This window comes from Camellia sinensis, chromosome 11, assembly GCF_055761805.1.
Source record: "Camellia sinensis isolate YWXY chromosome 11, ASM5576180v1, whole genome shotgun sequence".
NCBI classification, from domain to species: Eukaryota; Viridiplantae; Streptophyta; class Magnoliopsida; order Ericales; family Theaceae; genus Camellia; species Camellia sinensis.
In genome coordinates this window covers 85,629,493-85,645,052 of record NC_138971.1, presented here as the reverse complement: position 1 = coordinate 85,645,052, position 15,560 = coordinate 85,629,493, and the positions used below count along the sequence as shown (strand labels likewise).

General features: G+C 44.3%; 1 pseudogene across 1 annotated transcript in view; it reads right to left on the bottom strand.

Moving 5' to 3' along the window:
* Positions 1-13,529, bottom strand: part of LOC114273390 (calcium-transporting ATPase 3, endoplasmic reticulum-type-like) — a 167,733-nt pseudogene extending 154,204 nt beyond the window's left edge. The window contains exons 1-2 of the transcript XR_014344580.1: positions 12,884-13,529; positions 11,960-12,185 (exon numbers count right to left, since the gene is read on the bottom strand). The product of XR_014344580.1 is annotated as a calcium-transporting ATPase 3, endoplasmic reticulum-type-like (transcript). The remainder of the gene's footprint in view (positions 1-11,959; positions 12,186-12,883) is intronic.
* Between the last annotated feature and the right edge of the window lie 2,031 nt (positions 13,530-15,560).

The window sequence follows — 15,560 nt, the reverse complement described above, 5'->3', positions numbered from 1 at the left end:
GTTTGTTTTTTTGGTTATCAATCATATAGTTATTGGTATCCGATTAATATGATTTTTGGTAGGCTTGAAGTACTCAACAAACCCTACAAAATGAACGGTTCAGATCATAAAAATAATCCCATAATGCATCACAAAATGAAGCACAACTGTCACCGCTGTGCCTTTGCCACAGCAGTGACCCCAATTCCTTGGCGATTATGGGGCATCAACACCTCGAATTCAAGTTTCTTAAGGAACTAGTTTGCCTAAAGTGAAATCCGGCTCTAACTCCCAAACAGGAAACCCGATTGGAGTCCTGTCTTCTCCCACAAGTTTCTCATGCCTAAGCGGTAGTGTGTGGCAGGTTTTGTGCGAAACCGACGCTTTTTGGCGATTTTAGGGCGTCAAAACCTCGAATTCAAGTTTCTTAAGGAACTAGTTTTCCTAGAGTTAAATCCGGATCTGACTCCCAAACCGGGAACCCGATTGGAGTACCGTCTTCTCCCAGAAGTCTCTCGTGCCTAGGTTGTCGTGCGTGCCAAATTTCGTGCCAAACCGACGCTGTTGTGGTGATTTTGGGGCATCATCACCTCGAATTCAAATTTCTTAAGGAACTAGCTTGCCCTGGCCGAAATCTGGCTCTAACTCCCAAACCGGGAACCCGATTCAAATCTCGTCTTCTTCCACAAGTTTCTCGTGCCTAGGCGGTCGTGTGTGCCAAGTTTCGTGCAAAACAGACGCCGTTTGCAGATTTTGGGGCGTCAACACCTCGAATTCAAGTTTCTTAAGGAACTAGTTTGCCTAGAGTGAAATCCGGCTTTAACTCCGAAACCGGGAACCCGATTGGAGTACCGTCTTCACCCACAAGTCTCACGTCCCTAGGCGGTCGTGTGTGCCAAGTTTCGTGCCAGACCGACGCCGTTTGGTGATTTTGGGGCATCAGCACCTCGACTTCAAATTTCTTAACGAACTAGCTTGGCTAGACCGAAAACCGGCTCTAACACCCAAACCGGGAACCCGATTCGAGCCCTGTCTTCTCCCACAAGTCTCTCGTGCCTAGGCGGTCGTGTGTGCCAAGTTTCGTGCAAAACCAACGCCGTTTGGCAATTTTGGGGCATCAACACCTCGAATTTAAATTTCTAAAGGGACCGAAATCCGGCTCTAACTCCCAAACCGGGAACCCGATTCGAGCCCCGTCTTCTCCCACAAGTCTCTCGTGCCTAGGCGGTCGTGTGTGCCAAGTTTCGTGCCAAACCAACGCCATTTGGCGATTTTGGGGTGTCAACACCTCGAATTCAAATTTTATAAGGAACTACTTTTGCCTAGAGTGAAATCCGGCTCTAACTCCCAAACCGGGAACCCAATTGGAGTGCTGTCTTCTCCCACAAGTTTCACGTGCCTAGACGGTCGTGTGTGCCAAGTTTCATATGAAACTGACGCCTTTTGGCGATTTTGGGGCGTCAACACCTCGAATTCAAGTTTCTCAAGAAATTAGTTTGCCTAGAGTGAAATCCGTCTCTAACTCCCAAACCGGGAACCCGATTGGAGTACCGTTTTCTCCCACAAGTCTCTCGTGCCTAGGTGGTCGTGTGTGTTAAGTTTCGTGTCAAGCCGACGCCGTTTGGTAATTTTGGGGCGTCAACACCTTGAATTCAAATTTCTTAAGGAAAGCGCCTAGACCGAAATCCGGCACTAACTCCCAAACCGGGAACCCGATTCGAGCCCCGTCTTCTCCCACAAGTCTCTCGTGCCTAGGCAGTTGTGTGTGCCAAGTTTCTTGCCAAACCGACGCCGTTTGGCAATTTTGGGGCGTCAACACCTCGAATTTAAATTTCTTAAGGGACAAAATTTTCTAGACCGAAATCTGGCTCTTACTCCCAAACCGGGAACCCGATTCGAGCCTCGTCTTCTCCCACAAGTCTCTCGTGCTTAGGCGGTCGGGTGTGCCAGGTTTCGTGCCAATCGAACCCCGTTTGGTGATTTTAAGGTGTCAAAACCTCGAATTCAAATTTCTTAACGAACTAGGTTGCCTAGAGTGAAATCTGGCTCCAACTCCCAAACCGGGAACCCGATTGGAGCCCCGTCTTCTCCCACAAGTCTCTCGTCTTTAGGCGGTCATGTGTGCCCAGTTTTTGCCAAACCGACGGCGTTTGGTATTTTGGGGCGTCAACACCTCGAATTCAAATTTCTTAAGGAACTACTTTTGCCAAGACTGAAATCCGGCTTTAACTCCCAAACCGGGAACCCAATTCGAGCCGTGTCTTCTCCCAAAACTCTATTGTGTTTAGGCGGTCATGTGTGCCAAGTTTCGTGCCAAACCGACGACGTTTGGTATTTCGGGGCGTCCACACCTCGAATTCAATTTTCATAAGGAACTACTTTTGCCTAGAGCGAAATCCGGCTCTAACTCCAAAATCGGGAACCCAATTGGAATCCTGTCATCTCCAACAAGTTTCTCGTGCTTAGGCGGTCTTGTGCGCCAGGTTTCGGGCGAAACAGACGCCTTTTGGCAATTTCGGGGCGTCAACACCTCGAATTCAAGTTTCTTAAGGAACTAGTTTGCCTAGAGTGAAATCCGTCTCTAACTCCCAAACCGGGAACCCCATTGGAGTACCGTTTTCTCCCACAAGTCTCTCGTGCCTAGGTGGTCGTGTGTGTTAAGTTTCGTGTCAAGCCAACGCCGTTTGGTAATTTTGGGGCGTCAACACCTTAAATTCAAATTTCTTAAGGAACTAGCTTGCCTAGACCGAAATCCGGCTATAACTCCCAAACCGGGAACCCGATTCGAGCCCCGTCTTCTCCTACAAGTCTCTCGTGCCTAGGCAGTTGTGTGTGCCAAGTTTCTTGCCAAACCGACGCCGTTTGGCAATTTTGGGGCGTCAACACCTCGAATTTAAATATCTTAAGGGACCAAATTGTCTAGACCGAAATCTGGCTCTTACCCCCAAACCGGGAACCCGATTGGAGCCCCGTCTTCTCCCACAAGTCTCTCGCCTTTAGGCGGTCATGTGTGCCCAGTTTTGTGCCAAACCGACGGCGTTTGGTATTTTGGGGCGTCAACACCTCGAATTCCGGCTTTAACTCACAAACCGGGAACCCGATTGGAGCCGTGTCTTCTCCCAAAACTCTATCGTGTTTAGGCGGTCATGTGGGCCAAGTTTCGTGCCAAACCCACGGCATTTGGTATTTCGGGACGTCCACACCTCGAATTCAATTTTCATAAGGAACTCCAAAATCAGGAACCGAATTGGAGTCCTGTCATCTCCTACAAGTTTCTCGTGCTTAGGCGGTCTTGTGCGCCAGGTTTCGGGCGAAACAGACGCCTTTTGGCGATTTCAGGGCGTCAACACCTCGAATTCAAATTTATTAACGAACTAATTTGCCTATAGTGAAATCTAGCTCTAACTCCCAAACCGGGAACCTGATTGGAGCCCCGTCTTCTCCCACAAGTTTCACGTGCCTAGGCGGTCGTGTGTGCCAAGTTTCGTGCGAAACCGACGCCTTTTGGCGATTTTGGGACGTCAACACCTCGAATTTAAGTTTCTTAAGGAAGTAGCTTGCCTAGAGTGAAATCCGTCTCTAACTCCCAAACCGGGAACCCGATTGGAGTACCGTCTTCTCCCACAAGTCTCTCGTGCCTAGGCGGTCGTGTGTGTCAACTTTCGTGTCAAACCGACGCCGTTTGGTAATTTTGGGGCGTCAACACCTCGAATTCAAATTTCTTAAGGAACTAGCTTGCCTAGACCGAAATCCGGCTCTAACTCCCAAACCGAGAACCCCATTGGAGCCCCGTCTAGTCCCACAACTCTCTCGTGCTTAGGAAGTCGTGTGTGCCAAGTTTCGTGCCAAACCGACGCCGTTTGACGATTTTGGGGCGTCAACACCTCGTATTTAAATTTCTTAAGGGACCAAATTGTGTAGACCGAAATCTGGCTCTTACACCCAAACCGGGAACCCGATTCGAGCCCCGTCTTCTCCCATAAGTCTCTCGTTCCTAGGCGGTCGTGTGTGCCAGGTTCGTGCCAATCGAACCCTGTTTGGTGATTTTAAGGTGTCAAAACCTCGAATTCAAATTTCTTAATGACCTAGGTTGCCTAGAGTGAAATCTGGCTCTAACTCCCAAATCGGGAGCCCGACTAGAGCCCCGTCTTCTCCCACAAGTCTCTCGTGTTTAGGCGGTCATGTGTGCCAAGTTTTGTGCCAAACCGACGGCGTTTGGTATTTTGGAGCGTCAACACCTCGAATTCAAATTTCTTAAGGAACTACTTTTGCCTAGAGTGAAATCTGGCACTAACTCCCAAACCGGAAACCTAATTGGAGTTCTGTCTTCTCCCACAAGTTTCTCGTGCCTAGGCGGTCGTGTGTGCCAAGTTCCGTGCGAAACCGACGCCTTTTGGCGATTAGGACTTGGGGTCGCTGCTGTCGCAAATGCACAGCAGTGACTGTTGTGCTTCATTTTGTGATGTATTATGGGCTTATTTTTATGATCTGAACCGTTCATTTTGTAAGATTTGTTGAGTACTTCAAGCCTACCAAAAATCATATTAATCGGATATCAACAACTATATGATTGATAACCAAAAAAACAAACAAGAAGTTTTTCTTTTGAAAAATAGTATAAAAATATGCAATTCGATCATATAGTTATTGGTATCCGATTAATATGATTTTTGGTAGGCTTGAAGTACTCAACAAACCCTACAAAATGAACGGTTCAGATCATAAAAACAATCCCATAATGCATCACAAAATGAAGCACAACAGTCACTGCTACAGTAGTGACCCCAATTCCTTGGCGATTATGGGGCATCAACACCTCGAATTCAAGTTTCTTAAGGAACTAGTTTGCCTAAAGTGAAATCCGGCTGTAACTCCCAAACAGGAAACCCGATTGGAGTCCTGTCTTCTCCCACAAGTTTCTCGTGCCTAGGCGTTAGTGTGTGGCAGGTTTCGTGCGAAACCAACGCCTTTTGGCGATTTTAGGGCGTCAAAACCTCGAATTCAAGTTTCTTAAGGAACTAGTTTTCCTAGAGTGAAATCCGGCTCTGACTCCCAAACCGGGAACCCGATTGGAGTACCGTCTTCTCCCAAAAGTCTCTCGTGCCTAGGCTGTCGTGCGTGCCAAATTTCGTGCCAAACCGACGCTGTTGTGGTGATTTTGGGGCATCATCACCTCGAATTCAAATTTCTTAAGGAACTAGCTTGCCTAGGCCGAAATCCGGCTCTAACTCCCAAACCGGGAACCCGATTCAAATCCCGTCTTCTCCCACAAGTTTCTCGTGCCTAGGCGGTCGTGTGTGCCAAGTTTCGTGCAAAACAGACGCCGTTTGCAGATTTTGGGGCGTCAACACCTCGAATTCAAGTTTCTTAAGGAATTAGTTTGCCTAGAGTAAAATACGGCTTTAACTCCGAAACCGGGAACCCGATTGGAGTACCGTCTTCTCCCACAAGTCTCTCGTCCCTAGGCGGTCGTGTGTGCCAAGTTTCGTGCCAGACCGACGCCGTTTGGTGATTTTGGGCCATCAGCACCTCGACTTCAAATTTCTTAAGGAACTAGCTTGGCTAGACCGAAAACCGGCTCTAACACCCAAACCGGGAACCCGATTCGAGCACTGTCTTCTCCCACAAGTCTCTCGTGCCTAGGCGGTCGTGTGTGCCAAGTTTCGTGCAAAACCAACGCCGTTTGGCGATTTTGGGGCATCAACACCTCGAATTTAAATTTCTAAAGGGATCGAAATCCGGCTCTAACTCCCAAACCGGGAACCCGATTCGACCCCCGTCTTCTCCCACAAGTCTCTCGTGCCTAGGCGGTCGTGTGTGCCAAGTTTCGTGCTAATCGAACCCCGTTTGGTGATTTTAAGGTGTCAAAACCTCGAATTCAAATTTATTAACGAACTAGTTTGCCTATAGTGAAATCTGGCTCTAACTCTCAAACCGGGAACCCGATTGGAGCCCCGTCTTCTCCCACAAGTCTCTCGTGATTAGGCGGTCTTGTGTGCCAAGTTTTGTGCCAAACTTGGTAATTTGGGGTGTCAACACCTCGAATTCAAATTTTATAAGGAACTACTTTTGCCTAGAGTGAAATCGTGTGTGCCAAGTTTCGTACGAAACTGACGCCTTTTGGCGATTTTTGGGCGTCAACACCTCGAATTCAAGTTTCTCAAGAAATTAGTTTGCCTAGAATGAAATCCGTCTCTAACTCCCAAACCGGGAACCCGATTGGAGTACCGTTTTCTCCCACAAGTCTCTCGTGCCTAGGTGGTCGTGTGTGTTAAGTTTCGTGTCAAGCCGACGCCGTTTGGTAATTTTGGGGCGTCAACACCTCGAATTTAAATTTCTTAAGGGACAAAATTGTCTAGACCGAAATCTGGCTCTTACTCCCAAACCGGGAACCCGATTCGAGCCCCGTCTTCTCCCACAAGTCTCTCGTGCCTAGGCGGTCGTGTGTGCCAGGTTTCATGCCAATCGAACCCCGTTTGGTGATTTTAAGGTGTCAAAACCTCGAATTCAAATTTCTTAACGAACTAGGTTGCCTAGAGTGAAATCTGGCTCCAACTCCCAAACCGGGAACCCGATTGGAGCCCCGTCTTCTCCCACAAGTCTCTCGTCTTTAGGCTGTCATGTGTGCCCAGTTTTGTGCCAAACCGACAACGTTTGGTATTTTGGGGCGTCAACACCTCGAATTCAAATTTCTTAAGGAACTACTTGTGGCAAGAGTGAAATCCGGCTTTAACTCCCAAACCGGGAACCCAATTCGAGCCGTGTCTTCTCCCAAAACTCTATTGTGTTTAGGCGGTCATGTGTGCCAAGTTTCGTGCCAAACCGACGACGTTTGGTGTTTCGGGGCGTCCACACCTCGAATTCAATTTTCATAAGGAACTACTTTTGCCTAGAGAGAAATCCGGCTCTAACTCCAAAATCGGGAACCCAATTGGAGTCCTGTCATCTCCTACAAGTTTCTCGTGCTTAGGCGGTCTTGTGCGCCAGGTTTCGGGCGAAACAGACGCCTTTTGGCAATTTCGGGGCGTCAACACCTCGAATTCAAGTTTCTTAAGGAACTAGTTTGCCTAGAGTGAAATCCGTCTCTAACTTCCAAACCGGGAACCCCATTGGAGAACCGTTTTCTCCCACAAGTCTCTCGTGCCTAGGTGGTCGTGTGTGTTAAGTTTCGTGTCAAGCCGGCTAGCTTGCCTAGACCGAAATCCGGCTATAACTCCCAAACCGGGAACCCGATTCGAGCCCCGTCTTCTCCTACAAGTCTCTCGTGCCTAGGCAGTTGTGTGTGCCAAGTTTCTTGCCAAACTGACGCCGTTTGGCAATTTTGGGGCGTCAACACCTCAAATTTAAATATCTTAAGGGACCAAATTGTCTAGACCGAAATCTGGCTCTTACTCCCAAACCGGGAACCCGATTGGAGCCCCGTCTTCTCCCACAAGTCTCTCGTCTTTAGGCGGTCATGTGTGCCCAGTTTTATGCTAAACCGACGGCGTTTGGTATTTTGGGGCGTCAATTCAAATTTCTTGAGGAACTACTTTTGCCTAGAGTGAAATCCGGCTTTAACTCACAAACCGGGAACCCGATTGGAGCCGTGTCTTCTCCCAAAACTCTATCGTGTTTAGGCGGTCATGTGTGCCAAGTTTCGTGCCAAACCGACGGCGTTTGATATTTCGGGGCGTCCACACCTCGAATTCAATTTTCATAAGGAACTCCAAAATCGGGAACCGAATTGGAGTCCTGTCATCTCCTACAAGTTTCTCGTGCTTAGGCAGTCTTGTGCGCCAGGTTTCGAGCGAAACAGACGCCTTTTGGCGATTTCGGGGCGTCAACACCTCGAATTCAAATTTATTAACGAACTAATTTGCCTATAGTGAAATCTAGCTCTAACTCCCAAACCGGGAACCTGATTGGAGCCCCGTCTTCTCCCACAAGTTTCACGTGCCTAGGCGGTCGTGTGTGCCAAGTTTCGTGCGAAACCGACGCCTTTTGGCGATTTTGGGACGTCAACACCTCGAATTTAAGTTTCTTAAGGAAGTAGCTTGCCTAGAGTGAAATCCGTCTCTAACTCCCAAACCGGGAACCCGATTGGAGTACCGTCTTCTCCCACAAGTCTCTCGTGCCTAGGCGGTCGTGTGTGTCAACTTTCGTGTCAAACCGACGCCGTTTGGTAATTTTGGGGCGTCAACACCTCGAATTCAAATTTCTTAAGGAACTAGCTTGCCTAGACCGAAATCCGGCTCTAACTCCCAAACCGAGAACCCAATTCGAGCCCCGTCTAGTCCCACAACTCTCTCGTGCTTAGGAAGTCGTGTGTGCCAAGTTTCGTGCCAAACCGACGCCGTTTGACGATTTTGGGGCGTCAACACCTCGTATTTAAATTTCTTAAGGGACCAAATTGTCTAGACCGAAATCTGGCTCTTACTCCCAAACCGGGAACCCGATTCGAGCCCCGTCTTCTCCCATAAGTCTCTCGTTCCTAGGCGGTCGTGTGTGCCAGGTTCGTGCCAATCGAACCCTGTTTGGTGATTTTAAGGTGTCAAAACCTCGAATTCAAATTTCTTAATGACCTAGGTTGCCTAGAGTGAAATCTGGCTCTAACTCCCAAATCGGGAGCCCGACTAGAGCCCCGTCTTCTCCCACAAGTCTCTCGTGTTTAGGCGGTCATGTGTGCCAAGTTTTGTGCCAAACCGACGGCGTTTGGTATTTTGGAGCGTCAACACCTCGAATTCAAATTTCTTAAGGAACTACTTTTGCCTAGAGTGAAATCTGGCACTAACTCCCAAACCGGAAACCTAAATGGAGTTCTGTCTTCTCCCACAAGTTTCTCGTGCCTAGGCGGTCGTGTGTGCCAAGTTTCGTGCGAAACTGACGCCTTTTGGCGATTTTGGGGCGTCTACACCTCGAATTCAAGTTTCTTAAGGAACTAGTTTGCCTAAAGAGAAATCCGGCTCTAAGTTCTAACTCCCAAATCGGGAACCCGATTGGAGCCGTGTCTTCTCCCACAACTCTATCGTGTTTAGGCGTTCATGTGTGCCAAGTTTCGTGCCAAACCGACGCGTTTTAGCGATTTTGGGGCGTCAAAACCACGAATTCAAGTTTCTTAAGGAACTAGTTTTCCTAGAGTAAAATCCGGCTCTGACTCCCAAACCGAGAACCCGATTGGAGTACCGTCTTCTCCCAGAAGTCTCTCGTGCCTAGGCGGTCGTGTGTGCCAAGTTTCGTGCCAATCGAACCCCGTTTGGTGATTTTAAGGTGTCAAAGCCTCGAATTCAAATTTCTTAACGAACTAGGTTGCCTAGAGTGAAATCTGGCTCCAACTCCCAAACGGGGAACCCGATTCGAGCTCCGTCTTCTCCCATAAGTCTCTCGTTCCTAGGCGGTCGTGTGTGCCAGGTTCGTGCCAATCGAACCCTATTTGGTGATTTTAAGGTGTCAAAACCTCGAATTCAAATTTCTTAATGACCTAGGTTGCCTAGAGTGAAATCTGGCTCTAACTCCCAAATCGGGAGCCCGACTAGAGCCCCGTCTTCTCCCACAAGTCTCTCGTGTTTAGGCGACGGCGTTTGGTATTTTGGGGCGTCAACACCTCGAATTCAAATTTCTTAAGGAACTACTTTTGCCTAGATTGAAATCTGACACTAACTCCCAAACCGGAAACCTAATTAGAGTTCTGTCTTCTCCCACAAGTTTCTCGTGCCTAGGCGGTCGTGTGTGCCAAGTTCCGTGCGAAACCGACGCCTTTTGGCGATTAGGACTTGGGGTCACTGCTGTGGCAAATGCACAGCAGTGACTGTTGTGCTTCATTTTGTGATGTATTATGGGCTTATTTTTGTGATCTGAACCGTTTATTTTGTAAGATTTGTTGAGTACTTCAAGCCTACCAAAAATCATATTAATCGGATATCAACAACTATATGATTGATAACCAAAAAAACAAACAAGAAGTTTTTCTGTTGAAAAATAGTATAAAAATATGCAATTCAATCATATAGTTATTGGTATCCGATTAATATGATTTTTGGTAGGCTTGAAGTACTCAACAAACCCTACAAAATGAACGGTTCAGATCATAAAAATAATCCCATAATGCATCACAAAATGAAGCACAACAGTCACTGCTGTGCCTTTGCCACAGCAGTGACCCCAATTCCTTGGCGATTATGGGGCGTCAACACCTCGAATTCAAGTTTCTTAAGGAACTAGTTTGGCTAAAGTGAAATCCGGCTCTAACTCCAAAACAGGAAACCCGATTGGAGTCCTGTCTTCTCCCACAAGTTTCTCGTGCCTAGGCGGTAGTGTGTGGCAGGTTTCGTGCGAAACCGACGCCTTTTGGCGATTTTGGGGCGTCAAAACCTCGAATTCAAGTTTCTTAAGGAACTAGTTTTCCTAGAGTGAAATCCGGCTCTGACTCCCAAACCGGGAACCCGAGATTGGAGTACCGTCTTCTCCCAGAAGTCTCTCGTGCCTAGGCTGTCGTGCGTGCCAAATTTCGTGCCAAACCGACGCTGTTGTGGTGATTTTGGGGCATCATCACCTCGAATTCAAATTTCTTAAGGAACTAACTTGCCTAGGCCGAAATCCGGCTCTAACTCCCAAACCGGGAACCCGATTCAAATCCCGTCTTCTCCCACAAGTTTCTCGTGCCTAGGCGGTCGTGTGTGCCAAGTTTCGTGCAAAACAGACGCCGTTTGCAGATTTTGGGGCGTCAACACCTCGAATTCAAGTTTCTTAAGGAACTAGTTTGCCTAGAGTGAAATCCTGCTTTAACTCCGAAACCGGGAACCCGATTGGAGTACCGTCTTCTCCCACAAGTCTCTCGTCCCTAGGCGGTCGTGTGTGCCAAGTTTCGTGCAAAACCAACACTGTTTGGCGATTTTGGGGCATCAACACCTCGAATTTAAATTTCTAAAAGGACCGAAATCCGGTTCTAACTCCCAAACCGGGAACCCGATTCGAGCCCCGTCTTCTCCCACAAGTCTCTCGTGCCTAGGCGGTCGTGTGTGCCAAGTTTCGTGCTAATCGAACCCCGTTTGGTGATTTTAAGGTGTCAAAACCTCGAATTCAAATTTATTAACGAACTAGTTTGCCTATAGTGAAATCTTGCTCTAACTCTCAAACCGGGAACCCGATTGGAGCCCCGTCTTCTCCCACAAAACCAACGCCGTTTGGCGATTTTGGGGCATCAACACCTCGAATTTAAATTTCTGAAGGAACCGAAATCCGGCTCTAACTCCCAAACCGGGAACCCGATTCGAGCCCCGTCTTCTCCCACAAGTCTCTCGTGCCTAGGCGGTCGTGTGTGCCAAGTTTCGTGCTAATCGAACCCCGTTTGGTGACTTTAAGGTGTCAAAACCTCAAATTCAAATTTATTAACGAACTAGTTTGCCTATAGTGAAATCTGGCTCTAACTCTCAAACCGGGAACCCGATTGGAGCCCCGTCTTCTCCCACAAGTCTCTCGTGATTAGGCGGTCTTGTGTGCCAAGTTTTGTGCCAAACTGACGGCGTTTGGTATTTTGGAGTGTCAACACCTCGAATTCAAATTTTTTAAGGAACTACTTTTGCCTAGAGTGAAATCCGGCTCTAACTTCCAAACCGGGAACCCAATTGGAGTTCTGTCTTCTCCCACAAGTTTCACGTGCCTAGGCGGTCGTGCGTGCCAAGTTTTGTGCGAAACTGACGCTTTTTGGCGATTTTGAGGCGTCAACACCTCGAATTCAAGTTTCTTAAGGAACTAGTTTGCCTAGAGTGAAATCCGTCTCTAACTCCCAAAACCGGGAACCGGATTAGAGTACCGTTTTCTCCCACAAGTCTCTCGTGCCTAGGTGGTCGTGTGTGTTAAGTTTCGTGTCAAGCCGACACCGTTTGGTAAAGAGAATCAAATTTTACAGATATAAGTTGAGAATTGAAACAACTAAATTTGGCACAATTAATATGTATATATGTAAATATATACCATATATTATGTATGTAAAATTACTAACCTTGTCAATTTCGGCGAAAATGGACATGTTCTTGAAATCCCTGGACCTGAGCCGTGACCTCCCAATCCCCAGCCGCCGAATCAGCGCAGACGACATCACTCACATGGTACAATGATGTTGGAACCAACGTTTCATAAGGCTCATTAAGGGTGATGACAGCGCCAACACCAAGCTGCTTCAACTGCAAAACATCCTTAGGGAATGGAACCGCCCCCAGCAGAAGATACTGTTTAAAAATCAAAATAGAAATAAAAACTCAAATCAATAAATCATGATCCCTTTAATTTAAGCTCACATTCCATCAGTGCACCAAGAACACCAAGAAAATGAAATGTAAAGTAGTTGCATTGGTCAAAGTTTCACGAAGCTCTTCATTTTCTCCAATTCAGATAATCAGAATTCTAAGAATAACAGGCCCCATTATCCCATCTTTTTCCTACATTTTCTCCAGTAACTTAAATGCAAAGGAATTCTATTTTCTCAACAACCAAATGAATCATGAAGAACAATTTTAAAGCTCTACTGAACTACTTCACTTTTCAATTTTTTTGTTTTGTTTTTTTTTTTTTTTTCCAGCAACCAAACAGATCAAAGAAAAACAACTCCAGAAACTATTACATACAGTGACAGTCATACGTGGTCTTTATTTTCTCTAGCAACTGAAATACATAGGAATTCTATTTTCTCAACAACCAAATGGATCGAGAAGAACAATTCCAAAAAGCTACTAAACTACCACCCATTAAAACAACACAAAAAATCCTTCTTTTTCTTTGTAGTCCTCCATTTTCCCAGCAACCAAACAGATCAAACAAAAACAACTCCAGAAATTAAAACATAGAGCAACAACAATCACAGTGATACAAACACAAGACCAAAGCAAACACAAAAAACAGATACAACAACATACACAAATATACATACATATATATATATATATATGAAGGGACTTAGAACCAAAACCCGATCAATTTGGTCCCACCATCTGAACTCAGCTTGAATCTTGTTCCGGAAAACATTGTACAGAAGGGTCGGGTAGAACAGGATCCGAGCCCCAGCTCCGACTAGCGCTCTCTTTGCATCGACCCGAACAATCATTCTTCCAGAAATCACTGTGATTGTAACTCCTTCCATCAGATTCAACCTCGTCCAACTCTTCGATCTTCATGTCACCGATCGCAACAGAAATTCAAACACAACCACAACACTAACTCCGATTCTGATCAAGACAACCGCGAAACCTCTAAAACCTAATGATTCGATAATTGGGGATGGAATTTGAGTGGTTGAAAAACCCTAAATCGAATTGGGTGAAAAATACATTGATCGGAATCGGAAAAAAGTGGATTCAAGTGTAAGGGGACGGACGAATTGCATGCGGATGTGAGCCTAATCGTAATGAGGAGAGCGGAGGATAGAAAGATGTAAGAGGAACATTTGTCTCCGTTGCAATTTTGTGAGAGAGAAATGTACCGTTGGGCGGGGGGCGGTGGTGAATATAGCCGTTGTTGGGTTGGGAGAATACAAAACAACAACAATTAGGGCGTTGTGATCCCTGGAGCGAATGAGATGGATCCGAGACGTGTCTCACTAATGGAAGGTTGAGATTAATTCTAGTCAAAACGATATCGTTTTGGTGGAAGAAAATTATAAAAAAAAATAATGAAGAAAAAAAAAATGTGAACAGAATGAAAAAGAAAAAGAAGAAGAAGCTACTTACCCAAAAAGAATGAGAAAGAAGCTTCAAACGGTATCATCATCTTGGATTTTGATCTGTGAGATCTAAATAAATAAAAAAGAATATTAAATTGATTCGATAATAAGATTGTTTCAGATCTGTATCATCATCATCATCATCAAAAGATTGAAGAAAAAATGTAAACAGAATGAGAAAGAGGTTTCAAACTGTATCATTATCATGGATTTTGATTTGTGAAATCTAAATAAATAAAAAAGAAGATTAAATCGATTCAATAATAAAATTGATTCAGATATGTATCATCATCATCATCAAAAGATTGAAGAAAACCCATGAAAAAAATGAGAAAGAGGCTTCAAAAGATTAAATCGATTCGTCGATAATAAGATTGATTCAGATTTGTATCATCATTGTCATCATCATCATCAAAAGATTGATATAGATATGTATTTCTATATACATATATATATATATATATATATTTACAGACCCTGTGAAGAAGATTAAATCGATTTGATAATAAAATTGATTCATATCTTTATCATCATCATCATAAAAAGATTGATTCAGATATGTATTTATATATGCATATATGTATATTTACAAACCCCATAGTGCGAGGACCAAAGATTGATTCAGATCTGTATCATCATCATCATCATCATCAAAATCAGCATATCCGATCAACAGACATGGAAATCGACGGAGGAAATCGTTGACAGAAGGTCTTCTATGGCTGACTTGAACAAAGGATGTTCATCATCATCATCAAGGGCTGATTTGTGAAGCACTAGTGTATAGATCAAGAACAAGAACCACTCACTATCCACTTGAATCAAAAGATTTCTAAAATGAAGTAGAGTCTCAACTCAAAATCAAAGCTCTGTCCCTTCTCTTGCTCTGGTCCCTTCTCTCTCTATCTCAAACTCTCCCACAAACTAGTGAAAGCGAACCCAGAAAGTTGATTTCTGTTTGTTGTTGTTGTTTTTTTTTTTTTTTTTTTTTTTTTTTTTGAAATTACTAACCAAAACGACGTCGTTTTGGCTAGTTTTATTTTGAACCGTTGGATCACTCACTTCAGGGATCACTTCAAGGCATCCCACTCTAGAGGATCCTAATACACAATTAGGCGCCTCCCACATGTTCGTACTCGTTGGCAACTTAATGCTGACTACAACCCAATAAAATAAGGGAGAATTACTTAATCGTAGACTTTGAGAAAAGTTATTAACAGTCACTGATTTTTTTTAACAACAGTAAAAAGTACAAAATTTATTCAAGAAAATGACATTTTTTGTATTGATTTCAGTTATGGTTTACTTTTGGAATTGTAATTCTAATAAATAAGATTAATATTATATGTATTAATTAATGTACCAATTGATGATGTGACATAATTTAAGATATTTTTAGTATTTGTAATGTTATTAATGAGTGGGGGTCAATAATAATATCATAATTAGTGTTGGTATACTAGTTAGTACACTAATTGGTACATGCAACACTACCGAATAAAAAAAAATTCAAAATTCTTTTCCAAATGTGTAACCAAACATGCAAATCGAAATTTAATTAAAAATTCTTTTCAAAACTCACAATCAAATTCTTTTCAAAATTTTATTTAAAGAAAAATTTTAAAAGATATTTCTTTATTTTATTTTTTAAAATCATGATTTGAGTGTAGAGTTGTTTTTTCAATTATGAATTTTGAGTTGAGTTTTGAAAAGAAAAAAATTTGTTTGGTTATGAATTTTGAAAGAGTTTTGAGTTGTATGTTTTTAATGTGCACTATATTTCATATAATTGTGCACTGTATTTTTTTAAATATTTAAAAATTTTAAAAAAATTATTTTTTTAAATATATAATTTTTATTTTTTTATTTCAAATAATTTATTTTATTT